Source organism: Cnephaeus nilssonii (genome assembly GCF_951640355.1).
Source record: "Cnephaeus nilssonii genome assembly, chromosome: 10".
NCBI classification, from domain to species: Eukaryota; Metazoa; Chordata; class Mammalia; order Chiroptera; family Vespertilionidae; genus Cnephaeus; species Cnephaeus nilssonii.
The window spans coordinates 8,315,330-8,337,560 of record NC_137081.1 but is presented as its reverse complement, the minus strand read 5'-3'; positions in this window follow the sequence as shown (position 1 = coordinate 8,337,560).

Below are 22,231 nucleotides of genomic sequence, written 5' to 3'. Positions count from 1 at the left end.
CAGTCCCTGGAATGATGTCACTCAGTCTCCCAGTGGCTGGTAGAACAATATTCTAACTCATGCCCAGCCTGTGAGATCACTTCTACTCCTATCATTCTACTACCTTTAACTTAAAAACAAGGATAACTTTGTGAAAAGGAAAGGTGAACATTTACTTGTGAGGCTTATTTCTGTATTTCACATAAAATGATAACCAGTAATAAATAAAGGAGCCTCCTTTAGAAACCCCAGCTCTTACTTCCCATCTGTGAACAGTAGGGAATGCTCATTTTCCCTGCACAAATGTCACATGGGCGTTTCCTGTTTCAAAAGTTACCTCCTCCCCTCCCCTCTGGCTCTTCTCCAAGGTAAGGGTGAAGGCGCTTGTAGATTTTTAGTAGGAAATTGGCTTCATTCCATGAGATGATGATTTAATCTCCAATTACTCACTGAGCTTTCAATTCACTTAGAGGTTTTCATGATGATAAATTTTCTTTAAAGAACATCATAAATTTATGTCCTAATGGACTAACCATATAAAGCCTGCAATTACAATATAGATAAGAGATATTCATCTCCACTATTTAAGGGCTGGACCCCAGTAATATAATCTATTTTGAAGCTGATCCTTTTTCCGTTTTCTTTTTGGTCCATTTAGCACTATCTTTAGTGCCTCAGGCAGTATAAGGAAGAAAGATTTGTCATCTCTTCTCCAGAAGTATTAGGGACAATGCTTTTCTCAGTAGCTCATGAATTGAAAATTCTTAAAACACCTTCTCATATACACTTAAATCTGCAGAAACATCTAGACTTCATTCCAAGTCTCTGTCTCATAGTGGGCAATGTTTAGGGAGCACTAGAATATGAGCCAGGCACTGTCTCAAATACTTTATATGTATTAGCTCATTTAATCATTTTAACAACTGTGAGATAGGTACTATTGCTACCCCCGTGATACAGGTGAGAAAACCGAGGCTCAGATAGGTTAAGTAACCAGTCCAAAGTGACACCGGTAAAGCCAAGGTTTAAGCCACATTCCCTTCAGTTTCTCAAGAAGGAAATGATTGGGGGTTTTTGAGGCATTCTAACTTGGACACAACATAAAAATATGAATCAATTTTTAAAAAATGTCTATTTCTAGAATGACTGATATGGTTTATTCAAAAATGAAGTAATCTACAGCAGTGGGGGAAAAATGAATGAACTACAGCTAACTCTATCAGCATAGACAAATGTCACAAACTTAAAAACAAATACATGATGATTCAATTTATATAAAGTTCAAAAACATGCGAACCAAACAATAGAATGTCCAGGGACATGCCCACATGGTAAAACTTGAGGGAACCCTATACACAAAGTTCAGAATATCGTGAGGATAGAAAAAGGGAATATAATTTGGGAAAGCTACTAGTACACAGGACACTCAAATATTGATATTGGGTACACAGGTGTTTTTGTTTATCAATATTTTAGCCATTCATATATATTATATATTTATAAGTATTTTTCATAATCATATATTTTAAGTAAATTGTATTGTACAAATGCAAAGAAATACTTTAATTCCAAGTGGATGGCAGCAAGCTTTCAATCTAGTATCCTGTAACTAACAATATCTTTGAATTTCTATATACTCCAATGACGTTTAGCCATTGTTAAGACTTGGAAAATCTTTTGAATTGTAAAAAGATAAATTATGCTTACTATATCATAATCGGGGGTATACTTTCTGGAATTCACATTATTTAAAAGTTATTTACAAGTATAAGAAAAATAAGGTGACTATTAACAGACCTATGTGAATCATCACTACTCATCATTCCTCAGGGTGACTGGACACAGCGTTTATTGGGTGACATTAGAATGTCTGCCATCTTTCCCAAGGATGAGCAACGTTGTGTGATTCTTTGTGACACTTATTCTGAATCAGGGCAGAGCTCATTATTTTTCATTTAAACATGTTTTATTGATTTCAGAAGGAGAAGGGAGAGGAAGAGATAGAAACATCAATGTTGAGAGAAAATCATCGATTGGCTGCCCCTTGCATGCCCCTTACTAGGGATCGAGCCCACAACCTGGGCATGTGCCTTGACCAGGAATCAAACCGTGACCTCCTGGTTCATAGGTTGATGCTCAACCACTGAGCCACACCGGCCCAGCTAGCGCTAACTATTTTTAACTGATAGGTTAGAGAGCATAGCAACGGACTGATGGTATTTGGAAAAAATAATTGGAATACATATACTACTCCTACATTTTTGTCTACTATCTGTGAAAGGATCAGTCCCTAAAGATACACACCACTGTCAAACAGAATCCCATCATTTGAGATGTCCGGCCTCATACAATAATGACCAAATAGCTCTTCACCCAAATTAAGAACTTCTGTTTCAGAGATACTGTTAAAAGAATGAAAAGAAAAACCCTAGACTGAGAGAAAATACTTGCAAAGTATACATTTGATAAAGGGCTTGTATCCAGAGTATGTAATAAGGAATTAACTCAAAACCCAATAATAAGAAAACAAACAATCCTATTTTTAAAAAATGGTAAAGTGTTCAACAGCCACTTCACCAAAGAAAATATATGGATGTCAAATAATCACATGAAAAGCTGCTCAACATCTTAGCCGTTAGGGAAATGCACATTAAAATCGGAACAAGGTATTGCTATACACGATTCAGACATATAGATGTTGCTCTATGTCTAAATTGTAAGAGACTGACCATACCAAGGGCTGGTGAGGATGAGGAGCAACTTGAACTCTCATAGGCTGAGGTGGGAATGGAAGACGGTATAGCCACATTGAAAAGCAGTTTGCCTGTTTCTTAAAAATTTAAACACCCTCCTACCATATCAATCAACTATGACATTTCTAAGTATTTGCCACTAAAGGAAAGAAAGGATATATCCGTACAATGATTTGCACATGAATGTCTGTAGCAGCTTTGTTTGTAATAGCCCCAAACTGGAAACAATCCAAATGTCCATCAGCAGGTGAGTGGACACACAGATTATAATATATCCCTGCAATGAAACAGCTAACGAGGAAGAAGCTATTGACACATGACATGCAATAACATGAATGCATCTCAGAACAACTATGCGGAATGAATGAAGCCAGGAAAAGAGTATATACCGCAGGATTCCACTTACACAAAGCTGGAGAAAATGCAAACTAATCGGTAATGACAGCTGATAAATTGTTACCTGGGCAGAGAGCAGGAAAGGGTGTGAGGGAGGGGTTATGAAGGAAAGGCAGAACAGTGTAGGGGGCATGACTATGTCCATTTCCTTGTGATTATGGTGATGATTTCGCTAGTGAGTATTTATATATCACATATATTCAAATAGATCTCACAACTTAAGGAAGTGTGCAATTAAATATATGCAGTTGATTGGATGTCAATTATATAGCAATAAAACTGCTGAAAAAACTTGGTAGTTTCTATGACTTTGTGCCCTTCATCATGCGAGTTAACCAAAGTCTGCAACTGTGGTTTGTTTGTTTTTTTAATATATATATTTTCATTGGTTTCAGAGAGGAAGGGAGAGAGAGAAAGATAGAAACATCAGTGATGAGAGAGAATCATTGATCGGCTGCCTCCCGCACACCCCACACTGGGGACTGAGTCCGCAACCCAGGCATGTGCCCTGACCAGGAATCGAACTGTGACCTCCTGGTTCATAGGTCGATGCTCAACCACTGAGCCACGCCAGTTGGGCTGCAACTATGTTTCTCCTGTTCACATTTTCATCCCAATGACACTAACCCTAATTGGGAAATTGAAAAGTAATTAACTGCATTATGAATTATTTTGAAGTACAGAATGCAAAGGCAATTATTTACTTAAATCATGCCCTTTAAAAACAACTGTGAGACGGCATACAGTGGCAGCAGACTGTAAAAATCAAATAGGAATAGCGTGATGTGGAACTCAAACTGGAATACAAAGTGAAAATGGTGTACCTGGCCGCACAAATGTACATCGCAGCCCCATGTGAGATTCCAGACGCTTTTCTCCTGGTGCAGTTCTAACCCTATGATGAAAAATGTCTTTCCCTAAAGTGTATAATTACCCTCTGTCACTCTTAAATCTCCTCTGATGTCTGAGCTCGCTTAATAATGGTGAACAGATGAGCAGAAATTAAAAATAAAGGCCCTCTACCAATTTAGCACCCCGCACATAATGTACCTATAATGATAGTTTGATTGCCAGTGCCCATTATTTTGTTGCTGCTTCTTTTTTCTATTACTGCACCCGAGCCCTGGGTTTCAGAAAGAAGGCAGCCTCCTGTTCCATCAAACCAGAGCAATTTGTGTGAACGCCCGCGTTAGCCTGTATCAGAGACTAGATGCACGGAACAAAACAGACACCATAATGGAATGCCACGTGGACCATTTAACATCCGTGGCGCTCTGCACTTCCATATCGTATTACATTTTGGTTAATTTATTTTCAAAAAAGAAAAAGTGAGAAGCATGATTTTTTTCCCCCCAGGAGAATAGGGAAGAAAATTGGAGTATTTATGGATATTAAAATGAATAAGAAAAATATATTGAAATGAGGCTAGCAAGTCCCCTACCGCAGGCTATATGGAGCAATGAACAAAAACAAAAAAGGGTATTAGAGGTAAAAACCAAAAGAGATATAATGCAGCTTTGGCATAGAGGAAATACTGTTAAATGTTTTATTACTTTTTTGAATCTGAGAAACCCTTGCTTTAAAACTGTTACCTTTCATTACACGTATCCAATCACATGTGATGTCTTATTCATACTTACCTCTCTCCCAGGTCCCTACATAGTCGTAATAGCAGCTAATAATCATTTAGGAGAGAAGCCTCCACAGATAACTAATTAGTGCAGCAAAAGTGATGAGTTGGGTTTTTTTAAACAGTTGAGATGACCTGCCTCACTTTTGAAAAGCTGACATCCTTAAACAGCAGCGCCTGGTCCCGTGGGAGAAGGCCCCTCTCCGGATGCCATGTGGCCAGCTGAGGTGCGGGAAGAAGGCTTCAGGAGGAACTGCCTGTGGGTGTGGCCCAGGGCGTGAGGGGGCCAGGGACGCACATCATTAACACTCAGCATGTTCGAGTTCTGTGAGAAGGTCTGTTGTGTAAACCCCACTCTCCCCAGCACACAGCGTCTCAGTGCGGAGCGGGGTGGGGGGGGTGGGGGAGGTGGGGGGGCTCAGCCAGCACCGCTCCTGCCTGGCAGGCCCGAGGAGGTGTCCAGCTCCCGGGAGCACCAGGCCCCGATCTAGCGCCTGCAAAAGATCTCCCCCTCCCGGTCCTGTGAAATCGCCCCGGAGAATTGTGGACGGTGTTCAGTTACCTTCAAAACATCCCGTCCAGGCCCTTCTTGCCCGTGGACAAGCAGACTGTATGGACCATTTGTGCTCGTCCCCGCCCCGCGCCACCTGTACAAGCAACCCCAGCCCTCAGTGCGAATATCTCCCATCGTCAGAACCTGCTCCTCAATCACTTCCTTCATTTTATAGCGAGTCTGGCTCCACGTTCCCCTTTAGATGTTCTGGGGCTCGGGTAGGAACTGGAATCCATTTTTTTGGGCTACTTGTTGAGACCAGTTCTGTGTGGGGCCCTTGAGCTTGTCGGGGTGTGAGGCGATGGGGAGGAAATGGAAGCCCTTCAGCCCTCGCGGCCCCCGGTCACCTGGGACGGGGCGGCAGCCAGACGGCACTGTTTTCCCAGATCAGGTCCTCTGTGCCCCGCGTCCCGCAGAAAGCCAGCCCAGACTTCCCGAAACAAGGGCGCACAGACTGGCGCTGGCGGGGGGCTGAGGAGAGGCGTTTATTGGGGGGGTCCAGCACAGGGGCGGCCCTGTCTCCATGGCTCTGCAGAGACCGCCTTTGGACGGCTGCGTGCTGCTGCGGTCTCCCTCGGCCCGGTCCAGTGTTCGCGAGCTGGAAGCCACGCAGAGGAGAACCACAGAAAGGCAGGCGCTCAGGGGGTGGGGAGGGGGCCTGGGCTCCCCAGCCCAGAGGGGACCAGCCCTCCTCCGTGGCTGAGTAACCACCAGTGGGCATGCAGGCCCCTGGCCCGGATCCGCTGAGCATCACTTCCGAGGGGCCCGTTCTTACCCAAGGAAAAGCGATGAGGGCCGGATGCCACCCATCGGCGCCAGCTTCCCGACCTTCACCGCGGGCTTGCGCATCTGTCACAAGCAAACAGCCACGGAGCCTTCCGGGGGGGGCTGGACGTCAACCTCTGGAGGCCAGACGGGACCCGGTCCCCTAGTCACAGCTGCTCGGTGGCCGGGAGGCAGGACTGTGTTGCCGGGTCACATCTTCTCCCCTCCTCGGCCTGCATTGACCCAGCAAAGATCGAGGAAGGACCAGTGACCTGCTTTCAGGTGCTGGGAGACAGGGGCACGGCAGGCTGTGGTCACAGCTGTCTCTCAGGCCCAGCAGGGAGCCGGCCTACAGAGTAGGAAGGATGGCCGAGCTGACCTAATAAATATTTTCCATCCCTAACCTCAGTAATTATTGTCATGTGTCACAGCTCAGCGAGGAATGATGAAAAATAACATTTCCCTGATTAGACGAGACCCGCGGATCCCTGGGCAGAGCATCTGAGACTGTCCCCTGGGCTGCTCCAGCCAGCCAGGTCCCCGCCCACGGCCCCAGCCAGCCAGGTCCCCGCCCACGGCCCCAGCCAGCCAGGTCCCCGCCGCGCCTCCACCTGCGGACAGACCGTGAGTGGGCGTGATTCTCTCCTGATGACACTGCCTCTGTCCTTGCCTGCCCACCTCCCACCCCCACCCCCTCACACAGCTCTTCTGGAGTTTCTCTCTGCTCCTCTCTCCCTCCAAGATTTGAAAACATACCTACTTCAATGTGAGAATCTCGGATATATAATGCCGCTTGCGGCCACAAGACTTCTCTGTGGGGTGGGAAATGTGGTTAAATGAGTGGTAGGAAAATGCCGTTGGAAAACTGTGTGATTTGCTATACACTCTGTTGAGTCCTAGTGGGAAGTCAACACCCCCTTGCTATTTTGGAAAATTCTCGGAAATGATAGGCAAAAAAATAATAAAAAATTCAGCAACATATTTTCCATCCGAATAACTTTTCTAGATTGTCCCAAGGTAAGAAGAGAAGGGTTAGGGACAAGGGGTCGAATGGAAAGGGGCTTTGCCCTCTCCCCATGCAGGGGCGGGGGAAATGCCATCTCTAAACAACTATATCCATTTAGAGAAGCCTTTGGCCCAGTGAAGGGCATGGCTAGCTTATGAAGAAAGCCTCACATAAACTAACTGCATTTCATTTCAGTTCAGACCTCCACATTAGAATTCAGTTAGCAAGCCTGGCTAGTGTGGCTCAGTGGTTGAGCATCAACCTGTGAACCAGGAGGTCACAGTTCAATTCCCGGCCAGGGCACGAGCCCGAGTTGCGGGCTTGATCCCCAGTGTGGGGTGTATAGGAGGCAGCCGATAAATGATTCTCTCTCATCATTGATGTTTTTATCTCTCCCCTCCTCTCTGAAATCAATAAAAATATGTTTTTAAAAAAGAATTCAGTTAGCAAAAGCTCACTGATAACCCCAGTTTATTAAGAGGTTGAATGCGGTAGGCAATCAAAAATCCAAATGCTGCCTGTGGCCACTCAAGAACATAACCCCCCTCAGAATAGCTGACTTATGGTCTTAGGTTGATGGCCTCAACTCCAGTTCTTGGTTTAACCCCCTGGTCGGCAAACTGCGGCTCGCGAGCCACATGCGGCTCTTTGGCCCCTTGAGTGTGGCTCTTCCACAAAATACCACGGCCTCGGCGAGTCTATTTTGAAGAAGTGGCTTTAGAAGAAGTTTAAGTTTAAAAAATTTGGCTCTCCAAAGAAATTTCAATCGTTGTACTGTTGATATTTGGCTCTGTTGACTAAGGAGTTTGCCGACCACCGGTTTAACCTTTCCCACTTCTATTCGGATTAAAAATAAATTCTCTTGAGGGGGTTATTGCTTAATGAGACCCAGGATATAGTCTAACAGAAAAGAAAACTTGATTCTGGTGGAGTTTTCCACTAGACTGTCCAAGAATCTGTCCGAGGAAGAAGCAGGCTTCACCTCTGAAAACTTCAGAGGCTGTGAACTGCCCATGGTCCAGTCCAGGCAGACGACAAGTTTGGTGGTTGCATGCGTTGGTTCTGAGATGAATATGCTTTTGTAAAGGCCAAAGGACTCTTAGGGACCCTCCAGCACAGGCGTCCTCAAACTACGGCCCGCATGTGGGTGTTTTTGCCGTTTTGGTTTTTTTACTTCAAAATAAGATATGTGCAGTGTGCATAGGAATTTGTTCATAGTTTTTTTTTAAACTATAGTCCGGCCCTCCAACGGTCTGAGGGACAGTGAACTGGCCCCCTGTTTAAAAAGGTTGAGGACCCCTGCTCTAGTGACTCCCCATCTTTCAGAGGAAGAAAATGAGGCCAAGATAGGAACAGCGACTTGTCCAAATGCTCTGAGAGGAACTCGGGTTTTCTGCCCTTGCTTTTGACCTTCTTCCTCAGACAACGGGCAGAACCAGCACAGCCTCTGTCCAAACCGTCGTCTACTTTTGCCGTCTTGGTCCCAGAGACTGTTTTGTCTCCTTGGGGAGAATTCATGGAAATATGACAGAGATGCACCTAAAAGGGCACAAATCATAAGCATATACTGAATGCATCTTCACGGAGGGGTTACAGCCATGCAGCCAAACACCCAGGTCAAGAAACACAATGTTACCAAGCCCTCTTCCACTCTGTGCCTTTTCCCAGTCACCCTCCCGCTGTGAGTAGCCACTGTTCTGACTTCCAGCACCATAAATTAGTTCGTCTGGTTTTGAACTTCAGATAAGATGGATCGCGTAGTGTATGCTCTTTGGTGCCTGACTTCTTTCACTCAAAGTTATGTTTATGGAACTCACCTGTTGTGTGGTGTGTAGCAGTACATTTTTTGGCATCTAGTATTTCATTGTATGAATACTGCAATTTACCCACCCTACTGTTGATGGACATCTGAGATACTTTCCGTTTTTATCTATTGCACATAAAGGGAAAAGCATTTTTGTCCGTGTTTTTTGGTGGGCATATGTGCGCCTTACTGTGGCGGTGGAATTGCTGAGTCATAGGGTGTGTGCAGTTTAGCTTTAGTGGAAACCACCCCATGATTTTCTGAAGTGTTTGTACCAATTTTCATCTCCACCACCAGCATCTGAGCGTTCCAATTGCTCTACCTCCTTGACAACCCTTGCCACTAATAATGCCTTTCTTAAGAAATGAATTTAGTTGCTTTTCTTCCATGTGGAGAAGAATTGGGGGGAGAGGAAAGAAGAGGGTTTTTGTCCCAATTTCTTTTATATTTATGGTTGATCGTGAGACTCCTTAGGCCCCACTCCCTACAGATTTCCCATTTTCCCCGTGCTGCCAGCAAATTGACCGAACAACGGAACGACTGGTCGCTATGACGTGCACTGACCACCAGGAGGCAGACGCTCAATGCAGGAGCTGCCTCCTAGTGGTCAGTGCACTCTCACAGGGGGAGCACCACTCAGCCAGAAGTCGAGCTCACAGCTGGCAAGCTAAGGATGTCTGACGGCTAAGGATGCCTGCGGAGAGCGGGCCTAAGCCTTCAGTTGGACATCCCCCAAGGGTTCCCGGACTGTGAGAGGGCACAGGTCAGGCTGAGGGACCACCCCCAAGTGCACAAATTTTGTGCACCGGGCTTCTAGTAGCAGTATAATTAGGGTCCTAAGAAGGCAGCCTCTGGAAGGCTCCCTGGCACATACTTAGCTAAAATGGTGCAGTTGAAGATGACTTTTATTGCCTCCCAAGCTCTTGGGCTCTTCAGGTGTGCTCTGTTGAGAAACAAAGAATGATTGTCAGCTAACACCATCATCGACAGTTCTGGGATGCCTTGATGGGTGAGCGCTTGGCCTGCATTCCAAAGAGAGATGCAGGAAGGATACGAGGAGCAGGGATGAGGAAGAACACATCCTCTCCCTCTTGGGCCAAGTGCCTCTCTGGAGCTTCAACGTTTACAGCTTATTTTTTTCCTAGAATGTTCGCTTGGCCTGTAGAGGTTTGATAAAACCAGGAAGAAGAAAAACTGTGAGAGAACTTAACCTTGATATTCATATTTAACACCCGGAGGAGATTTCCTTGAAAACAAAATCTGTACATGCTACTAGGTTGTACCCCAAACAGAAACCAATCAACCCAATGTTTTTATGCTATGCTGACAGCATAATCTGGTGAACTATGTCTCTGAGCCTAAGAAAACCAGTAATATTTTGGGCCAGCACTCTATACAAATTTAACTTATATCTCCAATATTGAGGATAGATATAAACTCAATTAGCTTGTGTTTAATAATATGAAATTATTTATTGGCACCTTCCGCTGTGTCAGTGTCCGTTGTAAAATAATCTCCTTATACGTATTCCTTGCTGGGTCCTGTAATCTCCCTCTGGGAGAGTGTGCTGTCCCCATTTTATGCAGGAAACTGCTGTGCAGAGAAGTTCAAGACCTTGCCCATGTATACGTGGCAGAACAGGGATTCAAGATAAAATCTATTGGACTTCAGCTCTCTGGTATCAACCACTACCCTTTACTGGCTTCTGAAGAGAACTAGGGCAGGACTTGGAGTGGGGGAAGACCTTGAACTTGTAAGATAAGCCCTTTTTACCCTACCTCTCTCTCTACCCCTAGATCTCTCTCTCTGTCTCTGTCTCTGTCTCTCTCTCTCTCCACTTACCTAGTTAGTTGCCATGGGAGGTATGCCGAGTGCATTTGCTTCTTTTGATAAATGGTAAATCTTCGACGGGGGGAGGCCTCACAAACCCATCTCGGTGTGAGCAGACTCTGCCGCAGCCATCTGCCAGCCCGCTAAAGGCAGCCCTCCTTAATTAGGAATGTGGAAACGTCGGAAATGCAGGCCAACTTGTAGCCTTACAGAGAAAACCGAGCGTATGGAATCCTTCGAGGAGGAAACCGAGAGCTGGGCCCAGATTTTCAGGGAAAATACACGACTCGCCGAGTTCCGGAGAAAGGAGGCCTGTGCCCTGTCCTGGGGAGGCCTCCCCGCTCCCTCCTGGGTGCCTCCGTGGTCACAGGGCCAGGGCCAGGGGCACTGGGGAAACATTTCCATTGTGCCCATGTGTTTCTAGCATGTTTCTTCCCTTACATATGTGTGGAGGTGGTTTTCTTAAGAGTTTAGTCAAAATTAAGATCCCTCTTGTTGCAGTGCTAGTACTGGCAGATACTGGATGTTTCTCCAGCTTTCCCACCAAACCTGTCTGTTCCAGAAATGCACCTTACCCCGAAGAAAGTGTTACTTCAGGCTTGAGACAGATTCTTCTTAAAATGGTAGAAATCAAAATTGGTTGTGCCTACAGCGTATGCACGATATTTTAATTTGGCATCCATGCTGGAGTGAAAACATCATTTTCAATCATTACAAGAGAATGTTTCTTGAATGTCACTCTAGCCAAATTGAGAATTTTTCCATTGTGTTCCATAGGCATCAATATATTCAGGCCTTCTTGAAGAGAAAAGAATATGATTTGTTACAACGATAGATGTACTGTTTCAGCTTTTAATACTTCTCAATGGTTAACTCTTTTGTTGTTGTTCCTAAATTTTAGCATCTTTGATTAATTTAGGGAGTAATGTTATCTTTTATCACAGCTATCTTATAGCTGAAGTGTCTACTTTTTTAAGTTTTTATAACATGATTTGACTGTAAATGTTACTCAGTTCTAAAACGACATCTGAGAATTTAAAGGTAGGCCTCTGCACAGCAGGATAATAACCAGAGGAGTAAATGCATGGTCAGCTTTACCTTCATGAAATTATGTAAAATCTCAACCCTGGACAAAATTCTGTGCAAGAAAATCTGACAAGACCTAAATATCTCAGCACTGCCCCATACGTCATTGCTTAATGCAAGCTGTAGTCATTGGTGTCTCTTTAGCTAAAATCACCGAGGAGCTAGAAGAAATAAGTTGAACAAACATCATTTCACTTTGTCACGAACAGTGTCACAAACACACTCAGACGCCCCCTCCCAGACAGGCGCAGGACCAGGGGGAATGAGGACACGTTCTCAGCAGATGCAGTACAGGCAGCAGTCAGTTTAGCCAGCCGGAATGTGGAGATAGAATTGCGTTGGTTTTTTTTCATTTCCACATGCCACAGACACCACTACCAATGCCACATCCCAATCTTAAAGGATTCACTATCCCGCCAGAAATAAACCACAATAAAAGAAAATTCCTACAATGGCATATCTCCTTTAATTTGAGTCAGGGCTGACACTTTGGTTTTTACAAAAAGTGCTCTATTATCCATGCGGATCGACCTTTGGCCCTCACTGCTTCTGTCTGATAGCAGCGTGATAGATCGCTGATTTGTCAGGAAACACGTTAAGTCCTAAGGACAGCCTGGTCACCGGTATTGTGCCTGCACGTGCCAATTCAATTTCCTTGTTATCAAAATCTGGCTTTTTAACAAATTATTTCATAGCTTCACGTGATAGCAACATAAAAAATTTGGCACGCAAATAAATCGTAAACCCTAATTCGTACGTCCTTCACAGCAGAGATGCTGGGGGAAACATCGCACAGTTCACACCATAAATGCCAAGTTTTTCACATGTGTTTCTGGGTTGCCAGCCCAAATTATAAATTGTTTATAAGAATAGCATCGAGTTTTTGCATACCTTGTCAAAAATCTGCCTTATTATAACTCCTACCTTTCCCTGCTTCGTCCTTTTTATCTCAGCCATCACTAACCCCTGTCAGTTCTACCACCTACATGTCCTCTCTGGAATCGTTCCCTCCATCTCCATTGCCTCTGCTTTACTACCAGCCTTTGCAACACGATCCAAGCCTGTCTTCTATACCCTTTCCTTATATGCCTCCTCTAAGCTACCACTCACCATCCCATGCCACGAGACTGGGTGTGCTATACTCCTTTAACTACCCTTGGCCAAGCAATAATGTTCACACTCTCCCCTTCAATTTTCTAAAAACAAACTCTTAGTGCCTGGTAGAAAAGTCAAGAGGCACAGAAATTACAATTTAAATACTGAAATGCCGCAGGATTTCACTAAGTGGGAGCACGTCCCGGAATTGAGAGGGAGATGGGAGATGTGTGTCTGTTTCCCCTTCAACAGGGAGTTTCTCTGTGCCTTTCCTGGGGCGGAAATCGCACCACACTGAACAGGGTGCCAGTGTTTCAACATACGTACACATGACTTCAAGCTGGAAGGCCCGTTTTTAATCTGGCACTCACCAGGAGAAGCAGCCCTCTCCATGAAGCTGGGGAGAAGGCCTGTCTAGAATGAAGTTATTGCCCAGCCGGCGTGGCTCAGTGGTGGAGCATCGACCTATGGACCTAAGAACCAGGAGGTCACGGTTCGATTCCCGGTCAGGGCACATGCTTGGGTCTCGGGCTCAATCCCAGTGTGGGGCGTGCAGGAGGCAGCCCATCAGTGATTCTCTCTCATCCTTGATGTTTCTATTTCTCTCCCCCTCTCCCTTCCTCTCTGAAATCAATACAAATATTTTTAAGAGATAGAATGAAGTTATTGAGGGGTGACATGTGACACCTTCATGAAGACATCAAGGATGACAATTTTTGAGGTTTTTGCCATTTCTCTGCCTTCCAGCCTTATCCACTGTGACTTACAGCGAGGTGGAGACCCGAGTGCCAGGCCTCCGCCCCCTCCGCGTGTTAGCGCTTCCCTCTGGCACTCGCTGTCTAGCCTCTGGGAACTATTTGTGGTGCCCCAGGTGTGTGTGCTTCCTATGTTCCTGTTTGAATCAATGCAAGGCCTGCCATGAAGTAAATGATTAATGAACATGGGGAAGTGTACAGAAGACCAACTTTAGCTCTATCGCTACGTCAACAATTTTTATTTAGCATTATGATCATTGTATGCACGTGCAATTGGTTCTAAAAAACAAATCACTCATTTGGCACCAAAGCATGACTAATATAATTTTGGCGGAAACGCCCCTAATTTCGCCAAGCACCATGTGGAAGCCTTCTGGGCCCAGCGCTCCTGACTAGTCGGACAGACAGCTGTTGGCCCTAACAAAGAGGTACCTATTCTGGCGGCCTGCGGGGTCCCTTCCCCAGGTACAAATGGGAGTCCCCAGACTCTGCTTTGCCGTTGAAGATTCCTGCTGCGACACTTACACGAGTAGAAGCATCTCCACAGCAGAAACCTAAGTGCAAACAAACAGTCTGTCTGTCTACATCACATTCCTTCAAAGTCAGATGAGTTTATTTAAAGCCTGCTCGCCCTGGGAGGGGTATGAGGATTGGCCAACCACAGAGCCTGCAGGAGCCCAGCGGCCTGGCTAACTTCCCCCCAAGTCCGTGTCAAGGTTTGTTGGGGCGGGGTCATGTTTCCTGCAAAATAACCCAGACAGAGGATTAAACACATTTCTATGCGACTGTGGCAGATTTGGGCTTTATTTTTACCCTGCCGTCCTTAAATTACAATACCTCTTTTGATGTGGCATATGCACATTGTGTATTCTTAACTGCTCATTTAGATACATTTGGGACTCTCAGAGCCTTTTTTTTTTTTTAATTCTTCACTGTCGATGCCAATGAATATGTCTTTGGGGAGAATTGGATAAACTGTACTTTTATATTCTTGGTTTGGGGAGCCTAATAAGGTTTTAAAAATGTGTAACCTCATAACAGGCCATGTCTACCACTGCATCCTAGCAAAGGATTTTTGTTCTCCCTAGGAGGAAAGATGCAAGGTTTTTTAGTCTAAAAATGACCTGCTATCATTTTCATCTGGGAATTCTTACTACCTTCGTTGTCTGGTGTCTCCCTATTGTCTCTGAGCATTAAAGGTATGGACAAGGCTTCATTGGATGAGAGCACGAGGTTCCTGGTGAACGTACTTTCCTTCTTCACTAAATGCTAACCTAATCCTAACCCACCCCACCCTTGTCCCTCTATCTCTTGACTTGCAGGTATGGTATTGTATTTTTTTTTAAAAAAAAAGGTATATATTTGTTATTGATTTCATAGAGGAAGGAGAGGGAGAGAGAGCTAGAAACATCGATGATGAGAGAAAATCATTGATTGGCTGCCTCCTGCAGGCCCCACACTGGGGATCGAGCATGTGCCCTGACCAGGAATTGAACCGTGACCTCCTGGTTCATAGGGCGATGCTCAACCACTGAACCACTCCAACCAGGCCAGTATTGTATTTTCTATTTGACATCTAAGGCATTTGTAATGTTTCTTCCATCATAGTGATCCTGGGAATGTTTTATAACGAGTGAGCAGGAATCAAGAAGAGCCAGAAAGAAGAAGGAAGCTGCCAAGGCAATGCATGGAGGTTAGACCTAGACAGGAGGTTAGGGAAGGACCGAGCTCACGAGAGCCTGGAACCCCCTAAACCCAAGCCAGGGGGCCTGACCTCCCTGGCTTCAGATTAGGACCCTTGTGCCCTGAGACCCTACGTCTTGGTCATGTTTGCATCCACAGGGACTGTGAGAGAACACACACAAATGGGTAGGGGTGGTTGATGCTTCATGCTGGCCGGTGACCAAGGTCGCACCAGCTTTGGAGTTCAAAATTCTGACCTTGGAGTTCATTGCCTCGTGCTTCCAGTTCCTCACTCACTTGGATTCCTACTGCTGCGGAGGCCATTGGCTCATCGGTGACACTGATGACTGGGCATGCTTTTAGCCTCTGGAGCCTTGTGTGAGGGCAGAGGGGGCATTGGGATTGTGGTTGGGCTTCCCTGCCAAGCATAGCATTGAGTGTTGCCCTGACCCTTTTCTGGAGTTCATGAGGTCCTCACTGAGTAATCCTATTAGTGGTGTATTTTAGGAGAAAATATAGTGCAGGGAAGAACAAAGACTGGTCCATAGTCATGTAGAGTGAACTTCATATTATAATAATGTATTGTCAATCATCATGCAAAAATGGTATGTCTTATTGTCTTGGAAAACAAATCACTTGAGAGCTGTGTTCTTTTCATTTTTTGCTATATGGAATGTTCTACTTCATGCACTTTACTCATCCTTTGGCTCTTGTTAAATTTGAACTGTCTTATTAAAGAAAGACTATTGTCTTTTTTAAAAAACTGATTTTTGCTGTCTTTGACATTTCATAGGAATGATAGTAATGGGTGGGAAGATCTTCTTCCAGATCCTGCTCCATTCAGCTCCTGAACAAGAGTAAATTTCTGTTGATAACTTTAGGAAAACATGTTGTTCTTTGTTCAAAACCCTCCCGCATTCTCAGGCAAGTTATATATAAATATTAGAATAGGTAGAAATTTTCAGAAAAATAAAACAGGGGAATGTGTGGGTTTATGGAGACAGGAGAAATATAGTTTCATAATTAACATTCGAGTGCATCAAATTCCAGAGGGGAAGTCTCCTTTGAATATTATATGTGTACATAGAATGATTATATGCAAATTGCTTAGTATATTTCTCTGTTTATAAGCATGTGTGTGTGTGGAATCTGTGGGCTTTTTGTGTGTGGGTGGACATGTGGTCAAATGATGTGGATGGGTTTGTTTGTTGGGAAGTATAGGGTGTACACAGGAAATTAGGAATTAGAAGCCCTTATGGTTTTACTTTAACAGAGGTAAGGATAGATTGGAGTGGCTTTCATTTTTTTTTCATATGAAATCATTTAAGCTGGCATTATTCTCATAGTATACATCAAAACAGTTTTAAGAAATGAAATTCTCACAAAGAAGTCAAGCTTACAAAGTTAGTGGCATGTTTTTTAACTGGAATTACCTGACCCAGCATGTAGTAATTTTATTTCCATGAAACTGACTCCCAGGTCACAGAGGAAGCAACTCCTCTACACCGTAAGCTCTTGAACACCAGTCTGAATCACCCCGCCCGTGTAATACCAATGGTTGCAGAGCCATCTGCCTACATCCGCTCTAACCCTAAGCCAATGAGTGGTAACGGGGAGCTCCCAGAGGAGTGCAGCCTGCACGTGGTGGAGAACTGAAAAAGGACACAGCATCCACAGATGGGTTTGCCGACATGGCAAAGATGAGAGGAAATGAAAAGTGTTTATTGCCTCGGGAAATCTCATATATTCATGCTGATGGGAACACATCCATTCAACAAACATTTTGAGAGCCTACCTACTATGTGCCAGATCCTGTTCCGGGTGCCAGAGAAGATTCGTAAGAGCCCCTCCAGGTCTGGAAGGATTGTCGTACACATGGGACATGTCATAGCAGAGGCTGGGCCGAGCCCGGCTACACCTCCGCAGGGAAGGTGAGCCCACCACTCAGGTCACATCTGGGCTGGGTCCTGAAGGATGCATAGGAGTCTCCAAGTGGAGGAGGAGGGCGTTTCTGGCAGCGGGATCGACGCTGGAGAGGGCTACACAATCCCCGGCGTGTGCCTGAGGATGGCACAAAGCTAGGTGGATAGCCAACACTTTCTGGCTCTTACCAAAGAGGTCACAGTCTTAGCTGGCAGACTTTTTTTTTTTTTTCCTTTTTGGCTCATAGAGTGTTTTAAAAATATTTTGAATTAGTTGCCAAGATTTAAAAATTGGAAGATTTCTCATAAAATTCCAGATTTCTGGCTTCTCTTGAAAAGAAGAAAAAAAAAAAGGAAGATCTGGCAACACGGGGCCCACATTCTCACATGGCAACAAATACGGGCTGAGTGCAGCTCCTATGCCTGCTCCTCCAAAAAAGCAGGTGCTTGCCCGTTCCCCCATCCCCCCCTGCCCCATCTCCTTCATGCCTGAGGCCCGGTCACCTCGGAACCTGCCGCTCACTAGCGGAGGATGGTGAGCAAAACAGCCATGATTCTGGTTTGCCTGGAGCACGGAGTAGAGACTTCCTGGACAGGAGTAGGAGGAGGGCCTTGTGCATCTTCCTAAGGAATTAAGGTTCTGTCCTGTAGGCCCATAGGGGGCAATAAATATTCTTAAGACAGCAGTGTGATTAAATCTGTCCCTCAGAACTCAGACAACAGATGGGAAATGACACAGGAATAGGGTCAGGGGCAAGGCAGCCAGTAGAACACCATCACAGCAGCCAAGAGGAACTCAAACTAGGTGATGCTACCCTACCCATGGCGCTGTCAAAGCCGTGACCAAACTTTGAACCATTAAAGCATTTTCCAGAGAGATCGCAGAAGACTTCAAATGCAGTCAGATGTCAGTGTATGGATGTTAAGTGCTGGGATGCAGAAAGAAAGGAGAAACTCCACAGGGTCACGCGGTGAAGAAAGGCCAGCCTAGGAAGTTGTGTAAACATGAAGCCTGGGGCCTTCAGCCTGGCCTCGCTGCACAACCTCCAGGCAGCCCCCCGGGCCTGTTCCTGTCAGCTCTAATTCCCAGCATGCCACGGCCCAGCCCTGCAAGGAGGAATTTACATGTTAGACCAAGTTGACCCAATGGCCAACGGAAGTTTCAAAGGGATAGACACATTCCTTGTCCTTGCTCTAGATTTCCCTCAACGAGAGAATATATGCTCATTAAATTAACTAGTTATTTAGAGGCCAGAATAATTCTGTTTACCTCAGAAACTCTTTAGGACACAAGTAATTAAGTTTAAATCCCAACAACATGTGATGAGTGACATTGAGCAGCTCTTCATCTGTCTACTGGCCATCTGTAGGTCCTCTTTAGAGAAGTGTCTATTCAGGTCTTTAGTTCATTTTTAATTGGATTGCTTGGGGTTTTTCGGTGTTGAGTTGTGACTTTTTTACAACTTTTTCGGATATTAAGTTCTTATCGGATGTATCATTGGCAAATAACTTTTCCCATTCAGTAGGTTGCTTTTTTCATTTTGTTGATGGTTCCCTTGCTGTGCAAAATGCTTTTAGTTTGATGTAGCTCCATTTATTTATTTTTTCTTTTGTTTCTCTTCCTGAGGAGATATAGGAAAAAAATTTTGCTATGAAAAATGTCCAAGATTTTACTGCCTATGTGTGTGTTTTTTCTAGGTTTTTATGGTTTTAAGTCTTACATTTAATTCTTTAAACCATTTTGAATTTATTCTTGTATATGGTGAAAGAAGATGGTCTAGTTTAATTTTTTGCATGTATCTATCCAGTGTTTCCAAAATCATTTTATTGACTAGATTGCCTTTACCCCATTGTATGTTCTTGATTCCTTTGTCAAATATTAATTGATCATATAGGTGTGGGTTTATTTCTCAGATCTCTACTTTATTTTATTTTATTGATCTACACATCTGTTTTTAATGCCCATATCTAGCTGTTTTGATTAATAGAGCCTAATAATATAGTTTGATATCAGATAGCATGACACCTCCAACCTTGTTATTCTTTCTCAAGCTTGCTATGGCTATTCAGGGTCTTTTGTGGTTCTGAATAAATTTTTGAATTATTTGTTCTAGTTCTGTGATAAGAATTGTGTTGAATCTATAAATTACTTTGGGTACTATGGACTTCTTTTTCTTACTGAGATTCAGGTGGTTATTTATTTATTTGTTTGTTTGGTTTTTGTTATGTACTAGAGGCCCGTTGCATGAATTCGTATACGGATGGGGTCCCTCGGCCTGGCCTGTGATCAGGGCTGGCTGGCTGGGGGGAGGGACTGTGGGAGGTTGGCTGGCCGCAGGAGGTTGGCTGTGGGAGCACACTGACCACCAGAGGGCAGCTCCTGCATTGAGCGTCTGCCCCCTGGTGGTCAGTGTGCATCATAGCGACTGGTCGACCGATTGTTCGGTCAACTGTCCTAATGGTCGCTTAGGCTTTTATATATATAGATTGGTCTCAGGTGTTCAGCTTAGTGGTTAGACAATCATATACTTTACATAGGGTCCCCCTTGATATTTCCAGCACCCCAACTGGCACCATACATAGTTATCACAATATCACTGATTATATTTCCTATCATTTACTTCCCTGTGACTTTGTTGTAACTACCATTTGTGCTTCTCAGTTCTTTCACCTCTGTCACCCAGAGCCCAAGCCCCACTCCCCTCTGGCACCCACCAGTTCTCTCTCTGTTTCTGTGAGTCCGTTTCAATGTTATTTGTTTATTTTGTGCTTTAGATTCACATATAAGTGAAATAATATGGTACTTGTCTTTTTCTGACTGACTTATTTCACTGAGTATAATATCCTCTAGGTCCATCTATGCTGTCAAAAAAGGTAAGATTTAATTATTTTTTCATGACCAAGTAATATTCCGTTGTATATATGCACCACCACATTTTTATCTACTTATCTGTTGTTAGGCACTTGGGTTGCTTCCATAGCTTGGCTATTGTAAACAGTGCTATGAGGAACATAGGTGTGCATATATTCTTTTGAATTAGTGTTTGGTGGTTTTTCAGGTCAATCTTTAGAAATGGAATCACTGGGTCGTAAGGCAGTTCCATTTTTAATCTTTTGAGAAAAATTCATAGTGTTTTCCATAGTGGCTGCACCAATCTGCATTCCCACCAACAATGCACTAGGGTTCCTTTTTCTCTGCATCCTTGCCATTACTTGTCATTTGTGGATTAATTGATGATAGCCATTCTGACAGGTGTGAGGTGATATCTCATTGTGGTTTAAATTGCGTTTCTCTGACAATTAGTAATGTTTAACTACTTTTCATATGTCCTTTGGCCTTCCGCATGTCCTCTTTCGAGAAGTGTCAATTTTTGAATTGGATTTTTATCTTTGGTGTTGAGTAGTATAAGTTCTTTATAAATTTTGGATATTAACCCCTTATCAGATGCATAATATGTGAGTATGTTCTCCCATTTATTAGGTTGTCTATTTTTTTTATGGTTTCCTTTGCTGTGCAAAAACATTTTAGTTTGATGTAATCCCATTTGTTTATTTTTTCTTTTGTTTCCCTTGCCCAAGGAGGTATATCAGAGAAAATATTGCTCCAAGAAATGTGTCTATGTTTTCTTCTGGGATTTTTATAGTTTTGAGTCTTACATTTAAGTCTTTATTTCATTTTGAGTTTATTATTGTATAAGGTGTAAGCAGGTGGTCTACTTTTATTTTTTTTGCGCATATTTGTCCAGTTTTCCCAGCACCATTTATTGAATAGACTGTCTTTACCACATTGTATTTTCTTACTGCTCTTGTCAAATATCAATTGGTGATATAGACAGGGGTTTATTTCTGGGCCCTCTATTCTGTGCCATTGATCTATATGTCTATTTTCATCCTATGTATTTCTGTGGTGGCAGTTGTTACTTCACCTCTTTCATTTCAGATTTTATGTGGGCTCTCTCTCTGTTTTTCTTGATTAGTCTGATTAAAGGTTTATCCATCTTGTTTATCTTGTAAAAGAACCAACTCTTTATTTCATTTATAGTTGCTATGTATGCTTACTATCTTTTTAAGTTCTCCTTGAGTTCATCCTCTCTTCTCCTAAGTTACTTGAGCATCCATCCTATAACCATTGTTTTGAACTCTGGTATATGCTTGCCTCCATTTTATTTAGGTGTTTTTTTTTTTTCTGTGGATTTCTCCTGTTCTTTCATTAGGGGCACATTTGTCTCCCAATTATGGCTGCCTCTCTGTACCAGTATTTATTTCTGTGTAGTAGGTAGATCAGCGATGTCTCCCAGCCTGGGTATGGTGACCTTATGGAGTAGGTGTCTTGTGGGATTAAGTGGCACCGTTTCCCTGATCACCTGAGGGAGGGGCTCCAGGAAGTTCTCCTGTGTGAGTTATGTGAGCCCTCCTGTCGCAGTTGAGTCTTGATTGCTGCTGGCCCCTCCATGGGTGGCGCTGACCTTTAGGCTGGCTGACCATAGCGTACGGATTGTTGTGTGGAGGCTGCCTTTAGGGAGCAGAGTTTGCCCCGGCAGGGCCTGGTGCCTGCTGAGATGTCCCTTGGAGTGAGATGTCCCTTGGGGTGAGATGTCCCTTGTGGAGCTGCATGTGCTGTGCTCTGATGAGGTCTGAAGGCTGCCACCAGTGTGTGGGTTCTCGGTCCTCTTGGGAGGGCCTGTGGTACAGGTGAGTATCAGGTGCTGCCTGTGACTGGCCCTGGGCTACTTGTTTGGAGCTACATGGCCATGCACAGTGTGTAGCTACCTCTGCTGGGCCTGGGTGTACATGGCAGGGGCCAAGCTGCATACCAAGGCTGGTTTCCACCAGCACTGAGCCCGGGAACAGGGCTTCAAAAGGCCCACGGCTCCTCGAAACCCGCCATCACCTGCCTCTGCCCCTTCGGCTGTCACTGAAAGAGCCTCTGGCTGTAGCGAGTTGCCTGAGGTGGGTTCTGAGTGAGTCGCCAGG